Source organism: Staurois parvus, unplaced genomic scaffold (assembly GCF_062004578.1).
Source record: "Staurois parvus isolate SC_StPar_1 unplaced genomic scaffold, SC_StPar_1.0 ptg000282l, whole genome shotgun sequence".
In the NCBI taxonomy this organism is placed as follows: Eukaryota; Metazoa; Chordata; class Amphibia; order Anura; family Ranidae; genus Staurois; species Staurois parvus.
This window is the reverse complement of record NW_028318078.1, coordinates 13,686,158-13,704,190: the sequence shown is the minus strand read 5'-3', so window position 1 is coordinate 13,704,190 and position 18,033 is coordinate 13,686,158. Positions and strand designations below refer to the sequence as shown.

General features: G+C 41.7%; 1 protein-coding gene across 3 annotated transcripts in view; it reads left to right on the top strand.

The window, feature by feature from the left end:
• RFT1 (RFT1 glycolipid translocator homolog) overlaps positions 1 to 18,033 on the top strand; it is a 112,007-nt gene that overhangs the window by 71,388 nt on the left and 22,586 nt on the right. The gene's annotated exons all lie outside the window — the stretch shown is intronic.

The window sequence follows — 18,033 nt, the reverse complement described above, 5'->3', positions numbered from 1 at the left end:
TTTGCTTCTCCTCCCTTGACAGATTTACTCTTCATATTGTTTAAATTGTACAGATACTTATAATTTCAAGGAGAAAAATATTTCCAGTTTTCCCGATTTATTTCCAGCAATATTTATCCCGCTTAGAACCTTTCCCCTCCTGACCCCCTGTCTAATTCCAGTTCTCTGTATGAGGGTTACAATTCTCTGGTGTGCCCTCTTCTCTTCTTCATCTTACACTTCCTGGGTGCCCCTCCTTTTTCCTTTTGATCTTATTTTAATACTTTACACTGTTCCATCAGCCTCTGAGACCCCTAGTAAGCTTCTATTATATCCACCTTTCTCCCAGTAACGTCAATCACATCTGCAACCGCAGCTTTGGGGATTTACCGCCTCCTGCGGCAACTCTTTTGCTCCTGTGCCCTGCATCCCCAGCTGGGCAACAGCTGCTGGCTGTTTGTCTTCATGGATCTCAGGGGATATCCTTTAATTTTTGGGGGCCCCCCCGCATGAAGACCGCCACCACAGTTCTCTTCTCCTGGCTCCGGCGCTGGCTCTTCTCAGCTCTGTCCTCTGGTCTTCAACACCAGTCTCCCAGACTTCCTAACCACAATTGCCTGATCGGTCACGTGGGTCTTCCTAGGGTCCTCCACTCTTCCCACCACTCCATCCCCCACAGCTTTTCCTCCCGTACCACTATCCCCTCTTTCCTAGATTGTAAGCTCCAAGGAGCAGGGCCCTCAAACCCCTCGTGTATCACACTGTATTGTCGTACTGTCTCATGTATTGTCTCCCATTGTAATGTACAGCGCTATGCGAACTATTGGCGCTATATAAATACTGTATAATAATAATGATGCCATGCAGGTCTCCTGCAGATCTGTCAGAGTATCTGCTTGCTGTATGGGATGTACAAGCAAGGAGATATTCTGACAGGAAGTGTCCATGAACCATCATGGTGCTCCACAGCGCTGTGGTAGTTAATTGAAAACTACAAGCCCACAGCTGCTAAGGCTGTCATGACTTGCAGTTCGTGCATTCATGAAAGTCCGTGAATGAATGATGCGGCTGTGTGGACGGAGCCCTGCACAGCTGCACTATTTTCCAATCTGACAGTTTAGGGTGAAGTTTGCCTGTACTATCTATCAGAAGGAGGGTGGGGCGCGGCAGGCAAGGCTGCAGCTATGGGAACATGTTTCATGTTCCACCCTAAAAAAATGTGTAATATGTAACATGTTCCAAAGGTGAACTTATCCTTTAAGCCAGTGTTTCTCAACCTTTCTTTCAGTCAAGGTACCCTTTAAGATTATGGACAGTCCCAGAGCACCCTTTACAATTATGGAAAGTCTTGAGGCAGCCCATTCTAAAATGTGAAAAGCTATTCTAATAATTTTATATAATACAGCGACATCCACACATGTAGGACACTCAACGTTAGAGGTGATTTATTCTTCCAAAGCAAATACACTTTTGCACCCTGGTACTGACTAGTATATCAATGTTTCTCTTCTCCCTCAGTTTTTCTCCATCAATGAGCTAATGTGACCCCAGCATTGATGGCAAGGGACAGGGGAGGGTCAAACTAAGATGCTGTGCAGGCAGCTGACATCCTCCTTATCAACTGATGACATCATTGGTTGTCAGGATGCCAGCGGCTACAAGGTCGTAATAGTGCACAAAGAAAACCTGTGGTGTTGTGTAACGAAATGGCAGGCTTGTTCCACCCGCTGGCTTGTATATAAGTTTTGGGAAATTTTTAGACATTTTGCCTGAAGAAACCTCAAGGCACCCCGGTTGAGAGAGGCTGCTTTAAGCCATTGTTTATTTAGGTATGTCTAGTCAAAATATATCCAAAGGATTAACCTGAGAAAGCTACAAGGATGTATGCTATAATATATGAGCAGAGCAACACATCCCTGGCTAAACCTAAATTCTTTGAGATCTGGCATAAAGGGACATGCAACACCATATAATATCAACACCTGTTCTGGTTGTTTAGAAACCTCAAGCAGAATGGGTTCATGGTCTCCCACATCAAGGCAAAGAAGGGCATGCCCTTGCCAGCATTAGTTGAGTGTGACCAAATACCAGACAACAGAAGAAATTCCTACTTCAGAAGCTGCGTATCACCATCTCCACTTAAGGCACCTGGTTACTGAGATCCTCCAATGGACATGGGTGCTTAAATCCTAATATTTGCTGGGAAGAGACATTCTGAGAGTAAATAAAGTACGCCAGCAGTGCAATGGATTTGAAGACACCCCATATGCACAAAGACTTGGTCTAGGCTGCGTAATAGTGGGCGATGTATGCTTGAATAGAATGTGCACGCTGTTTGATATCCTAAGTCCTTCAAGTTAAGAAATGTGTGTGCATCTCACTTCAGACAATGCCCTCATCATTATGAGGTAAAGGAGAAGCCTCTTGACATCATCAAGGTATCTGGTGCTACTCTCAGCTCCTGTGTTGACAACTTAAGTAGCACAGTGTTTTGTACCACACGTGATGACAACTGAGTAGCCTTGTCAGTTGAAGATAGAAAGTTTATCACAATAATGGACAGTGAATTCTTCAAAGATAAATCTAACAGCTGGGTTGCACCCTTACCTCTTTGTGCTACAAGAGTCAGACTTCCAAACAATTGTGAACAAGCTTTATCCAGATTCAACTCACTTCAGAACAGGCCTGAAACGAAGGACCATTTCATTGCCTTTATTAAAAGGATCTTTGATGATGATCATACTGAGCCAGCTCCCCCTCTTCTAGAACATAAAGAATGCTGGTATCTGCCTTTCTTTGGAGTGTATCATCCACATAAACCAAAACAAATCAGGGTAGTGTTTGACTCCATTGCCAAGCATCAAGGCGTATCCTTGAATGATGTTCTCACTGATCCTAACTTAACCAACAACCTTGTTATTAGTACTTATGAGGTTCAGAAGAGAGCCAGTTGCCATAACTGCTGCCATTGAACAAATGTTTCATTGCGTTATAGTAAAAGAAGACCATAGGAGCTTCGTAAGGTTTTTGTGGCACCGTGACAACAACATAAACAATGAAGTGATTGAATACCACATGAAAGTACATGTTTTCCGAAACAGTCCTTTGCCTGCTGTTGCAACATATGGTTTACAAAGGACTGCTCTTGATGGCAAAAAGGAGTGTGGTGCAGATGCTCAACACTGCGTTGAGAGAGACTTCTACATGGACAATGGACTCAAATCCTTACCCACATATAAAGAAGCCATAGATCTGCTTCAAAGGACTTAAGGTATTCTTTCTGATGCCAACCTCCGACTCCATAAGATTGCTTCAAATAGTGTTGAAAGCCTTTCGGCCTGGTGATTATGCCACAGGATTTAAAGATTTAAATCTGGAAATGGACATGTCTGCTGTTTAGAGAAGTCTGGGCTTACGGTGAAGCTTATTAAAAAACATCTTCGGCTTTCAAGTCAGTTTTGCAGACAAGCCATTTACCAAACATGGTGTTCTGTCAGTGGCGCACAGCCTATACAATTCATTGGGATTTGTGGTTCCCATCACCATACCAGGTAAATCCTTATTAAGACAGCTATCAAAGACTATTAACCTCCTTGGCGGTATTCCCGAGTGTAGCTCGGGGTAACATTTCAGTACCAAGAGCGGTAACCCCGAGCTACACTCGGGAATACCATGCGGCACTGCTCCAGCATTTGTTCTTCACTTACCTTACCCTGTACTCCCACGATGTGTCCCCTGCAGCGTCCCCGGCCATCTCCTCTGGCTGATGCCGGCATCCGGCTTCTGTGTCCTGTCCCTGTGACGTCGGGACGTACGGGCGGCAGCGGGAAATTTAAAAATTTTAAATGTCATTTTTTTTTTTTTTTACATTTTACATAGTAAAACATTGCTGTCTCAACCAATTTCACATACATTTTGTCCCTAGTGCTTTGTCCTGCGCCCCGCCTGCATTTTGTCTGTTCTTTCTGCCTGGAAACTGAGAAACGTCCATGGCGTCCAAAAAGTGTCCCTTTAGGTCAAAAGCGGTTTAGATCAGCTAGAGAACAGCGATAGTAAATCAGAACCACTTGCAGAATTGAGTGATAATGATTTGTGGGGAAATTCGTCATCAGACACTGAAAACGATTTTGCGACTTTGCTCAGCAATGTGCGAACTTATTATGGCGCTATATTTCAAATTTCAGTGTTTTTGGTTGGATTATATTATTGAATTAAATGTATTATTATAATATTTTTTATGATTATTTATTAAATTATAATTTATGATTTTGTGTTTCAAATTTTATCATACCCGGGATGTTTAATAGACTCTTGTTCAGACAGATTTCAGTGAGTTATTCCTAAATATTACAGCCTACAATAAAAAAACTACATATTTCCATGCAAAATAATGGTACCGCTTTCAGCACCAAAAATCTGAAATAATCATACCGCCAGGGAGGTTAAAGATTGGGATGCTCCACTACCAACAGAGAAGCATTCAAAATGAGAGTCCTGAAAGCAATCTCTACATGCTTTAGATGGAATTGACATACCACGCTGCTACACTTCAGCTTCCCTTGTTGCATGGCTGAAAAAAAAGCATTCACATTTTTTCAGATGCACCCACTGAGGCCATAGCAGCTGTTGCCTACCTCAAGGCAAGAGACTCTTTCAATCAAACCCATGTAGGGTTTCTGTTTGGTAAAGCTAAGTTAGCACCTAAGCCTGAGCACACAATTTCCAAGCTTGAACTTTGTGGGAACTGTGCTAGCCATTAAAATTATGTGTGAGCTAGACATTCAGATAGATGACAAATTCGACACAGACAGCAAAGTTGTTTTGGGGTTACATATATAAAATGATTCTATGTCAGCAACTGTGTAGAAAGAATCAGAAAATCCTCAATGCCTGAACAATGGCATCATGTTCCATCAGAGTTTAATCCTGCAGATCATGCCATCAGAGGGCCAGTGAAGTCGTTAAGATCTGACTGTGGAACTAACTTTACTGAAGCCTGCTGAGAGTTACAGCTCAGTTCTGGGTCAGTCCAGGATTTTTTAGCTGAAAAGGGCTGTGCATAGATTTTCAATCCTCCTTATTCTTCCCACATGGGTGGCTCATGGAAGAGAGAATAATAGGCATTACATGTAGGATACTGGAATCTGTTAAAGTGTTACTAAACCCAGGACCCTACATTCACTATATCTGGTCTCCCACAGTACACCGAACATGGAAGTGCAATTATTTTAGTATATACAAACTGCTAAATTGTCAGGGCAGGAGCTGTGGAACGGACAGGCAGGCCTAGTGGCAGGGTCACGCACTGACTGACGACAACCACCACCCACAGACCGGAGTCCCTCAGGGCGCGGAGTCTAAGTCCCAGGCTGCCCTTCACCAGGGCCCCTGATGGTGGGGATGGACTTGATGCACCCAGGAACCAGGTCGCGGCCCACGAGACACCCCAGCTGCGGTAATGGCCGCCGCCAATGGCGTGTAGCTGGTAGGAACCAGATCAGACAATAGCGTAGTCGGGCAGGCTGGGTCGACAACAACGGGACAAACGGTACAGAACAGTAGACAAGAATAACAGGTCACAGGCCAGGTTCAGCAACGGGAGGTCAGATCAAAGGAAAACGCAGAGAATGGTCTAGTCAAAAGCCGAGTCAGATTCCAGGAGAGTCATGAGAGTATAAACAGAGCTATAGCAACACTAACACACAAGACACGAATGCAAAGAGCACGTGCGGACAACAGGCTTATATGTGATCAACCACACCCCTCTGGGGGATGGACCGCAGAGGCCTGAAGGCATAAAAGACTCCCACCATGCTCTGCAGAAACCCAAGATGGATGCCAGCACATGGAGCAGCATAACCTCTGGGAAAAGGCAGGACCTTGACATAAATACCTTTTCTCATCAGCAGTTAGAGCAGTCTTGTGACTTCTATCAGTTTCCAGCAGAACACTGGTTAATGCTTGTAGGAGGAATTTTCTTTGTGATCTAGGAGGATGTAGAACCCCCCTGACCTCTGGACAGTGCTAATTTGCCCAGTGGTGATCACATGCACTCCCAAGAAAAAAAAAACCTCTCTAGCAATACATACCAAACTGAGCATGTGCAGAGTGTCTCCACACGATATGTCTTATCAGGAGATAAGAGGGGGGTACTGGAAGAAGGGGGGGGTCGGAGAAGATAGGATAAAACTGCGTTTTTACACAATGCAGATGATTAACCCCTTAGGTCCCACAGTGAGTATAACGAGCATGCTTTACTGCATATACAGACTGATTTTACCGTTGAGAGTTTAACCACCTTTTTGACAAAAGGTTCTGTCATAATCCATTCAAGACCACTTGATCCAGAGTCCCCAACCTTCCTTACTTCAGCTGCTCTTCTTACCAGAAGTTTGAGTCTGTTTTTCTTCCACCTGGAAACTTTAAAGCAGGAAATCTATACCATAATCAATGGAAGGGAGTACAACACCTAGCCAACTGCTTCAGGAATTGTTGGAAGATGGAGTATCTTTCTCTTCTACAAGGACGCAGAAAGTGGCAACGTCTGAACCCTATTCTCCAAGTTGGAGCCTTGTTCTGCTCAAAGACCAGCAAGCTGAAAGAATCCAATGGCCCATGGTGTTTATTGTAGAGACGATCCCTGTTGATGATGGTAAGGTACGTAAGGTAGAGGTGAAAGTTGCCAGATAAGGTACTGCAAAGGCTTTTATCAGACACATCACGAAATTTGTTTTGCGTTTGCCTTTTGGAGACTGATCTTGCTTACCTGGAGCTGTTGGATCCTGTTTCTGACCTCAAGAAGAATGTGCATTGAGCTTTAATTGACACTACTTGATGCCTTGTATTGCAGTTATTGTAGTTGCATATATACAGTCGGGCAAAAAAGTATTTAGTCAGCCACCAATTGTGCAAGTTCTCCCGCTTAAAAAGATGAGAGAGGCCTGTAATTGGCATCATAGGTAGACCTCAACTATGAGAGACAAAATGAGAAAAAAAATCCAGACAATCACATTGGCTGATTTGGAAAGAATTTATTTGCAAATTATGGTGGAAAATAAGTATTTGGTCACCTACAAACCAGCAAGATTTCTGGCTCTCACAGACCTGTACCTTCTGCTTTAAGATGCTCCTCTGTCCTGCACTCATTACCTGTATCAATGGCACCTGTTTGAACTTGGTATCAGTATAAAAGACACCTGTCCACAACCTCAAACAGTCACACTCCAAACTCCACTATGGTGAAGACCAAAGAGCTGTCGAAGGACACCAGAAACAAAATTGTAGACCTGCACCAGGCTGGGAAGACTGAATCTGCAATAGGCAAGCAGCTTGGTGTGAACAAATCAACTGTGGGAGCAATAACTAGAAAATGGAAGACATACAAGACCACTGATAATCTCCCTCGATTTGGGGCTCCACGCAAGATCTCACCCCGTGGGGTCAAATTGATCACAAAAACGGTGAGCAAAAATCCCAGGACCACACGGGGAGACCTAGTGAATGACCTGCAGGGAGCTGGGACCAACGTAACAAAGGCTACCATCAGTAACACACTATACCGCCAGGGACTCAGATCCTGCAGTGCCAGACATGTCCCCCTGCTTAAGCCAGTACATGTCCGGGCCCGTCTGAAGTTTGCTAGAGAGCATTTGGATGATCCAGAAGAGGATTGGGAAAATGTCATATGGTCAGATGAAACCAAAATAGAACTGTTTGGTAGAAACACAACTTGTGTTTGGAGTAGAATGCTGAGTTGCATCCAAAGAACACCATACCTACTGTGAAGTATGGGGGTGGCAACATCATGCTTTGGGGCTGTTTCTTCGCAAAGGGACCAGGACGACAGATCCATGTACAGGACAGAATGAATGGGGCCATTTATCGTGAGATTTTGAATGCAAACCTCCTTCCATCAGCAAGGGCATTGAAGATGAAACGTGGCTGGGTCTTCCAACATGACAATGATCCCAAACATACCGCCCGGGCAACGAAGGAGTGGCTTCGTAAGAAGCATTTCAAGGTCCTGGAGTGGCCTAGCCAGTCTCCAGATCTCAACCCCATAAAAAACCTTTGAAGGGAGTTGAAAGTCCCTGTTGCCCAGCGACAGGCCCAAAACATCACTGCTCTAGAGGAGATCTGCATGGAGGAATGGGCCAACATACCAGCAACAACAGTGTGTGCCAACCTTATGAAGACTTACAGGAAATGTTTGACCTCTGTCATTGCCAACAAAGGATATATAACAAAGTATTGAGATGAACTTTTGATATTGACCAAATACTTATTTTCCACCATAATGTGCAAATAAATTCTTTCCAAATCAGCCAATGTGATTGTCTGGATTTTTTTTCTCATTTTGTCTCTCATAGTTGAGGTCCACCTATGATGCCAATTACAGGCCTCTCTCATCTTTTTAAGTGGGAGAACTTGCACAATTGGTGGCTGACTAAATACTTTTTTGCCCCACTGTATGCATGTTCTTTAGTGCTATAGTTTAATATACTGCCATCTTGTAATCATTTTGGTTATTGCATCTTTTTTTGTGTTCCCTCCCATTTTTCTCCAGGGTGTCACCCATCCTCTGGAACTCCCTGCCCCAACCCATCAGATTATCACCTACTCTCCTCTCCTTTAGGCGCACCCTGAAAACCCATCTCTTCAGGGAAGCCTACCCCACCCCCTGCTAACCTGCCGACCTCCTCCACTCTTCCTACCACTCCATCCCCCACAGCTATCTCCTCCTGTACCACTATCCCCTCCCTCCTAGATTGTAAGCTTGAAAGAGCAGGGCCCTCGATCCCCTCATGTTTTGCATTGTATTGGTTTTGTTCTGTCACATGGTCTGTCCCCCTTTATAATGTACAGCGCTGAGCGAACTATTGGTGCTTTATAAATACTGTATAATAATAATAATAATAATAATAATTTTATGATGTATTTCCCCTTCCTTCTCATATTGCCTTCATGCAGGGCTGTGGAAAAGGGGGTACCACCAGAGCTCCTGTACAGGGCCCAGGCCAGCAGGGGGGCCCAGGTTGGGTGAATCAGATGTGGGCAAGGGGGATGATCAGCACTGCGGGGGGGGGATTTATGGAAATGATCCCCCTGTATGACTCTCCCTGCAGCAGCTAAAAGCTGGCTTCTTATCCTCTCCCTCCTACTGGCTTTCAGCTGCTACAGGGGATCGGTTCCAATTATTGCCCCCCGCCACACCCATCACCCTCCCTGTGCACCATACATTTCCCCCTGCTGCCTAGGATGGAGAGTGGGGGAAGGGTTCGGTAAATATGTCACATTTTCAGCCCTTCCTGAATGAACACAGTTAATGATTGGTACCTATCACTCACTGTGTTCATTCATAATTGAAGCATAGTGAACTGTGTACTTTTTTTGGGGGGGGGCCTGTCCGGTTGGCTGTATGGGGCCCCGTGGTTTCTAACAGCAGCCCTGCCTTCATGGCATAAAAATATCTGCTTGTCTCATGGCCACGTTAATTTGCTTTCATGGGGGAATGCATTACCCTGCTTTGACCTGCAAATGCTGTCTTTTAAATCATCTACCACATCCTTTTGTCTGCTGTGTTCAATAAAGATCTTTGTGGATGAGAAAGGGTGTTTAGTGAGTTCAGCTTTCTGATAAAAACTGTCTGCTGTGATTGTATCTGCTTATACTGGCCAGGCATAGAGATCTCAGCAAGGGATACGTCACTAATACAACAGTTGGAGTCAGAATACCCCCTTTGCTGAGCTTTGGTTCAAACAACTGCCTTCTGAAGGTAACAGATCAGAGTTGCAGAGTTGATCTGTTGCCTGTGGTTCCACAAGTTTGTCCTTTCTTCCTTGCTCTTACCTGTGGTTCTACAAGCATGTGCTCTTTTTTTGCTTCTGTGCTGCACAGAGCTGGTAGCTATGGGGCTCTCCCTCCTCACCTGTTGATTAATATACCTTTCTGCATGGCCACTTCCTGCCCAGCCTCCCAGTCTTACTCATTATGTAACTCATGTGCAGATCAGTTTCCATTGTCTGAACAACAGGTTGCACCTGGTTTAATTTCAGGCCATGTGCCTTGTCTCCCGTGATCCTACTCTCTCCTGCAATCCTTGTGATTCCTGTGTACCTGTTGTTTTGTTTTGCTTTTTATATTCTGTGACTCCCTTGCAGGGGCGGACTGACCATTTGGGCACTGCCTGAGGGCCCGGGTCAGTAGGGGGCCCCATGAGATGCCCCTGGTACCTTTCATAGGCTTTTTTGGGTGTGGTTTTAGTGTGGGTGAGGACCCAGGGGCCCCATGATCCCCTATTGCCCAGGGGCCCCATCCAGTTGTCAGTCCGCCCCTGCTCCCTTGCACCTGCCTGTTTCTTTGTTGGACTGACTTCCTGTTTACTGACATCGGCACTCTCTCTCTCTGGCTTTGCTTGTCTGATGCCTTTCTTCACATTTGGCCCATTTTCTGGATATTCTAATCTTTGACTGCTTCAGCTCCAACCAGGGGCGGACTGACAACTCATGGGGCCCCGGGCAATAGGGGATCATGGGGCCCCTGTGTCCTTGTCCAAACACAAAAAAGCCTATGAAAAAGGTACTAGGGGCATCTCATGGGGCCCCCTACCGACCCCGAGCCCTCGGGCAGTGCCCGAGTTTCCAAATGGTCAGTCCGCCCCTGGCTCCAACAGTCCAGTTTAACTTTGTATGCACTTGCAGTCATGTCCTGGCACCAACATGTAGTAAAACCCATCTCCACCATCAGAAGCTTTGGTGTAAACCAACTGCTGCTTAAGTTCTTTGCCCCAGAGCATCTCTGGTCACCTGCTCATTTCCACTTCCCGTCAGTGGTTTCACAATTCTCCAGTCATATGTGACACTGAATTTACATAATAATTAGGTGAATGGATCCAATTATGTGCAATTGCAGTGTCATGTTCTTATAATAAACACACCTGTTTCTTAATGGCCTAGACATAACATATCTAAGTACACAGCAGCAATAAAATCAAAGAACGATCCAAACAAATCTAGTTAAGAGTAACATGTACAGCACCAAGAGAGTGTAAGACAGGAGACTTCACAACACAGAGATTCTCAAAGGGAAAAGCCTATTTGGGGACTGCCTATGTAAAAGTGATGACATTGTTGATAGCACCAGGAATCTATAGGAAAGCTCCTAAATTGCTCCCTCAGAGTTTTCAATCGTAACAAGCCATCATCTTAAAGGAACATACCACACCTCACCTCCCTATCCCCAGCTCACGTCTGAAAGAAGGGAAGACCAGTATATACCTCCATTAGTAGATGCTATAACTTTCACATAAACCAATTAAATTATATGTATTGGGATTTTTTTTTTTTAGCAAAGACATGTAGCAGAATACATTCTGGCCTAAAATTATGATGAAATTTGATTTTTTTTAAAAAAATTTTACTGGACATGTTTAATAGCAAAAAGTCAAAAATATTGTTTTTTTTTTCTCAAAATGCTTGGTCTTTTTTTGTTTATAGCGCAAAAATAAAAACCCACAGGCGATCAAATACCACTGAAAAAAGCTCCATTTGTGGGGAAAAAAGGACATGAATTTCATTTGGATGCAGCATTGCATGACCGTGCAATTGTCAGTTAAAGTAACGCAGCGCTGTTTCGTAAAAAATGGCCTGGTCAGGAAAGGGGGTAAATCCTCTGGAGGGCAAGTGGTTAAAGAGTTGTTTTTGAAAAGAGTAATTTTTATACAAGACTACACTTTGGGGTAACCTTATAAAAAATTGCAGTGCTAATGGTCCTGTGAAACTGCATGTACATTCCTTCTGTGCAAACGGGCAAAAATCTTATTGAATTTTATTAGGCGATTTTCACTCCATGTCAAATGTGTGTATCAGGGAAAATACCACATTATGACCACTGGGTGGAGCAGATGATTATAGGAAATAAATACTTATTTCCTAGACTTGATATGTGGAATGAAGGCTACACTGAAGATTAAACTTACAACAAACCATCCCCATAGTGCATCTGCTAATTCTAAATTCAGTATGAATTCAAAAGACAATCATTAGTTCATTGCACATTTCAAATGTGAAATTGATTCCCTTTTAAACTATAATTCTATATAAACAGGTGCTGTTATTTTTTCTTTTATCTATGTATTTTAGAATGACTCAGTGGTTAGCACTTCTGCCTTGCATCACTGGGGTCACTGGTTTGAATCCGATTCAAAAGGCTACCTGCAAGCAGTCTGTATGTTCTCCCTGTGCTTGTGCTGGTTTCTTCCCACATTCCAAAGACATTATGGTAGGTTCATTGGCTGCAGTCTAAATTTGTTCCTAGTGTGTGTGTACATATATGTATGCAAATGCAGGGCCTTAGACCGTAAAGTCCTTGAGGACAGGGACTGATGTGAATGTACAATATGTAAAGAGCTGCATAGATTGCCAACACTATATAATTGTTAAATAATTGTAATTCTGATTAACACAACTGTGTAGCTGAAGCAGAACTGAATTTAGCAGTAAAGTCTATTCAACCCTTTCACCCTCCAACCAAAAAAAAAATTTGATATAATTAATGTAGTTTTGACAAGTGGCCACTAGATGTCACTTTATACTGCACAAAATGAATATTGAACAGTGACAGATAGAAACTGGGTTAACTACTTGAAGAAACATGTTAAACCGCCTTCCCACCCAGGCATTATTTCAGGTTTTAGCACTCAGATATTTTGACTAACATTTACTCGGTCATGCAGCACTATACCCAAATTAATTTTATATCATTTTTTGAGACAGAGCTTTTATTTGGGTGATATTTATTCACAGCTGTTTTTTTTTTTTTGTACTTTACTCAAAGGAAAAAAAAGTCCGGTAATTAAAAAATAACTGTTTTCCTGCTATAAAATTATGCAAATAAATACGTTTTCTTCATACATTTAGGCCAAATGTATTCTGCTACATTTCGTTGTTTGAAAAAAAAAGTATATATTATTTAGTCTGTATGAAAGTTATACAGAGTCTACAAACTATGAAATATATATTTGAAATGTAACAACCCTGATGTTCTGATTGCTTGTCTCATTTCTTGAGGCCCTAAAATGCCGGGACATTACAAATACCCACTAAGTGACCCATTTTTGGAACATACACACCCCGGGGTATTTAGTAAGAAACATGGTGATTTTTTTTAAATACTACATTTTTGTAAATTTTTTTTTAAATGAGGAAAGTAAATAATGTATTTTTTTCACAAAGTTGTCATTTCAATAAGTTATTTTTTGTACACAGCATGGACATACTTAAAATTACACCCAAAAACACATTCTTTTTCCCCTCCAGAGTATGGAGATACCACGTGTGAGGCTTTTTTTTTTGTATTCTAGCCGCATAGAGAGGCCCATACTCCAAGGAGCACCTTAAGGCTTTCAAGGGGCATAAAATATGCATCTAATTTCATACCTATCATGTTTCTAGAGGCCCTGAAGTGAATCTTTACTGTGACATAGATCTCTGCCCTTTATGCATGTAATGTTGAAATATTGATTGTTGGGTTGAAATTACCCCCCATTCCCCAATTATGGGGGTCATTGAGGTTAAAATCCCCCCTTTCCCAGCTAAGAAGTTCACTGTATAGACCCCCCCCCCCCATCCTCATAACCACCACGTGTTTCAGACCATATTGTGTCTGCAGAGACACAATCAGAACCTTAGTGAGACAACTAGAAAATTGTCTGCAGGGTTGCAAGTTGAAGGCAATACCACTCCTCTGAAAAGCAGTGGTGTTTGACAGGCAGGGAGGAGGCGATATGTCACCTCCTCACTGCCTGATTTATCATGATAATTGCTGTCCATGCCATGCACATGGGTGTGGTGCGGTTCCTTCATGGCCCCATAGAACTGCAATAGTCATGCTATGTAAGTTTTGCTGAGGATGTGAAGCACAGCAGCATGCATACAGCCATGAGTGGCTGTATGTTTAGTGTTCATGCAGGCAGTTGGAGAGCCATAAAACCATGGCTCCACCTCCTGGTTTTACCGCCCCATTACCTCATGTGTGAATGGCTCCTTACAATGTTGTGTACCTGGTAGAGTCTGTAGAGACATAATGACTATCCCATATGGAAGAAAAATATATTTGAAATATATTTTAAAAATATTCTTCCCAAATATATTGCCATATATTTGAAATACTACAATTTTGGCCATATTCAATATATTTCAATAAATATATATATATATATATATATATATATATATATATATATATATATACACTGCATGTTGAAATGTGTTTTTATTATAAAATATATGAAAAATATTTTTAAAAATACATTTCAAATATACTGTATATCTTTAAAAATACAAATCTACATTTTTAGAATTCATTTACAAATATATGTAAAAATATATGTTTAAAATACATTTTTTATATGTTAAAAAAAAATCTGAAGAATATATATTCTTCAGATTTTTTTTTAACATCTAAAAAAGTCATTTAAACATATATACATATACATTTAAACATATATATTTTTACATATATTTGTAAACGAATTCTAAAAATGTAGATTTGTATTTTTAAAGATATACAGTATATTTGAAATGTATCTTTAATATATTTGTAATAAAAATGCACTTCAACATGAAGTGTATGTATGAGTGAAATATATATATATATATATATATATATATATATATGCAGCACAGTGGCTTAGTGGTTAGCATGTCTGCCGTGCAGTAAATGGGTCATGGGTTCAATTACCAACCATGGCGCCTCCTGCATGGAGTTTGCATGTTCTGGAACACACAAAAAAAGCGGCAGTTGACTAGTGCATAACTATCTAAAAAGTGGTTAATCTAATTCCAAGCGGAGTAATATTCACTACAAAAAATTCAATGCAATGTTGTATTTATTAGATCACATGGATCATAGAAAAGGCTTGAGATTCACATAGTGCACATGTTGCAATCATAGTAAACTCAAAGAATTAAAATTAAAGAACCAATCGGCATCTTCACAAACTGTTATATGGGCAAGAATTGAACCATATGAGGCAATAGAGTTTCCGTCCTGTATTCATCAGCAATAAAGTTCCATATGAAGCATCCTAGTGAAGAAAAATTCTTCTTGGGCTGTTCCTTCATGAAACTGGGTGAACTCCTAGGAATAAATTATGGAAAAATGATGAATGCAGAGGAAACAAGGGACAGTCATAATATTTTCACCCATAGAGGATGCATATGCTCAGGCTGCCATATATAGCTCTCTAATACCTTCTCATAGGCTGTGCCATCATGCACATGAAATGGATGTAAAACCTTCCTGGATAACCACCCCAGTTGGAAATGAATCCACAGTATTAAATGACTCTAAAAGTAAACGTGAATAGTGAATTCATGAATTAAATTTTTTTTTAGTTTGCATGTTCTCCCTGTGCTTGCGTGGGTTTCCTCCAGGTACTCCAGTTTCCTCCCACACTCCAAAGTCATGCTGGTAGGTTACTTGGCTCCTGTCTAAATTGTCCTAGTTTCATCCCTGGCCATGCGGGATCTCCTGCATGGTAGTGTTTGGGAAAAGACCTGTAAAATAATTGCTAAGAGAGTTCATGGAATAAATCGCTTACGAGTGACGGTCCATGCAATCACCAAGGGTTGGATATGACTGAATGGATGGATATATATATATATATATATATATATATATATATATATATATGACCAAAATTGTAGTATTTAAAATATGACAATATATTTGGAAAGAATACTTTTTTAAATATATTTCAAATATATTTTTCTTCCATGCGGGATCCTAGTGACAGAAGCAGGAAGATAAACATGTATTTATTGTTGGTTTTGCTTGAGGGAGTAGAGTGTTAGGGAAGTTTACAAGGGAAATGTTGTAGAAAGTAGAGAGAAATAAAGAATAATTGTGGCAGTGTAAAGTGATGAAGGTTATGTATGTTGTAGCATTTGCAAGAGCTTTAAAAATAGAAGAAAAAGCAAAGACACTCATACTTCATCTCTGCTTTTAAACATGAATATTGTCCAATGTCATACAATCTCCATGTCAGATCTGTTACTGCGCATCCCTCTTGCTCCGTGCAGCTTCCATTACCAAACACTCTCCCCAACTTGCTTTCTCAAACTGGAGGTGGAGTTCTTGTGTTCTGGTAATGCCCCTGGACTATAGTACTTTGCTTTGTGCAAGAGTGCAGCTGTCATTTCTCCTCTCTAGAAATGTCTACTGTAAATTTCATCTAGCCTGCTGGAGACAACTGGATTGATATAAGGATTCAGTACCAAAGGAAGTTATCTATATAAGTTTAACTTTATCATTTCTTTACACTGCATATTGTATTACTTTCATGGTTTCTGTTCATATGAATATTTTATTCAGAGACTGAATGAATCGGTTTTGCTATACAAAGTGTACCTAAAATGATTAAAGCAGAGTTCCAGCTGTTTTTGTGTTTATTAAAAGTCAGCAGCTACAAAAACTGTAGCTGCTGACTTTTACCTGTCCCAGAGTCCATCAATGGTCTCATTCACGCTGTCCCATCTCCCCTTCTCTCCTCCACGGCGCCGGCATCTCAGCTGTGGGCATCAGGCTGTGATAGCTTGTGGCTTCACAGCTTGGTGCCCACTGCGCTTGTGCGAGTCGTGCTGCACCTCCTGATTGGTCCGGCAGTCTTCTGGGATATGTGAAAGTTCCCAGGAGATTGCAGGAGGGAGGAGGGGGCCTCATTTCTGGCTCACTTTGCCGTGGCGAACTGAGCTGGAAGTGGGAGTGGGTACCTGTCAAAAACAGGTATCTGCTCCCCCCACCACCCCCCTAAAAGGTGCCAAATATGACAGCGGAGGGGGGAGGAGACAAAGAAGTAGAGCTTCCACTTTTGAGTGGAACTCCGCTTTAACCTAGTGTTCTGCAAAAATCACAGCTATTGAGATGTCTGGAAAATCCAGTTTGCCTTACTTTGTGTAAGTTGCACTATAGCAGTGATGGCCAACCTTCTGGATATAAAGGGCCTCAACTGCGGTCTTGACATCCCCAGGGAGCATGACATAATATTCTGCATATATAATGCTACAGGAGATTGTCAGAGCCTGGGGACATGCTTTGAGATGATCAGAGACAAGGGACATTCTACTGATGTGGCAGGAGACTGGAGACATGTAACAGGAGACTGTTAAAGATTGGTGATGTGCTAGCTGAGACTGCTATAGATTACTGCCTGTACAGCCCCTTCACGTGTCAACGGTTTCACTCACACTAATGGCTGCTACATCCATATGCTAATTATATTATTAACCTGCACTCAGGACAGATAATCCGTGAGAACCAAAAGCAACAAATGTGTGTATCCCAATAAATAATGTGGTATAACCTAATATTGAAATAAATACAAGGGCTGCCACTCCTATAAAGGGTATGACCCTCATAAACTATACAACAGACATTTAAGAGTGCTGCCAAGTATAATGTATAACCAAAACAAAAACAAATTAATATATATCATATATATAATACATGAAATATATCATAGTGTCAAACTTATTGCTGAAATGGTGCACGTGCTGCTTCCATTTTACCCAGACAGCATCTGCATTTCTTAACCACTTGTCCTCCTGATTTCCCTCCCTTCCTGACCATGCCATTTTTTGCATTACGGCGCTACGTTACTTTGACAATTGCGTGGTCATGCAATGCTGCACGCAAATGAAATTTACGTATTTTTTTCCCATGAATTGAGCTTTCTTTCGGTAGTATTTGATCGCCTGTGCATTTTTTATTGTTTGCGCTATAAAAAAAGACCTATAATTTTGAAAAAAAATAAAATATTTTTGACGTTTTGCTATTAAACATGTCCAGTAAAAAAATTTAAAAAATCAAATTTCCTCATAAATTTAGGCCAAAGTGCATTTTGTACATACATGTCTTTGCTACAACAAAAATCTCAATAGATGTAAATTAATTGGTTTACGTGAAAGTTATAGCGATTTACAAATGACGGTATAGATACTGGAATGATCAGCGACTTATAATGGGACTGTGGGACAGCAGCGGGCATTCTGACAC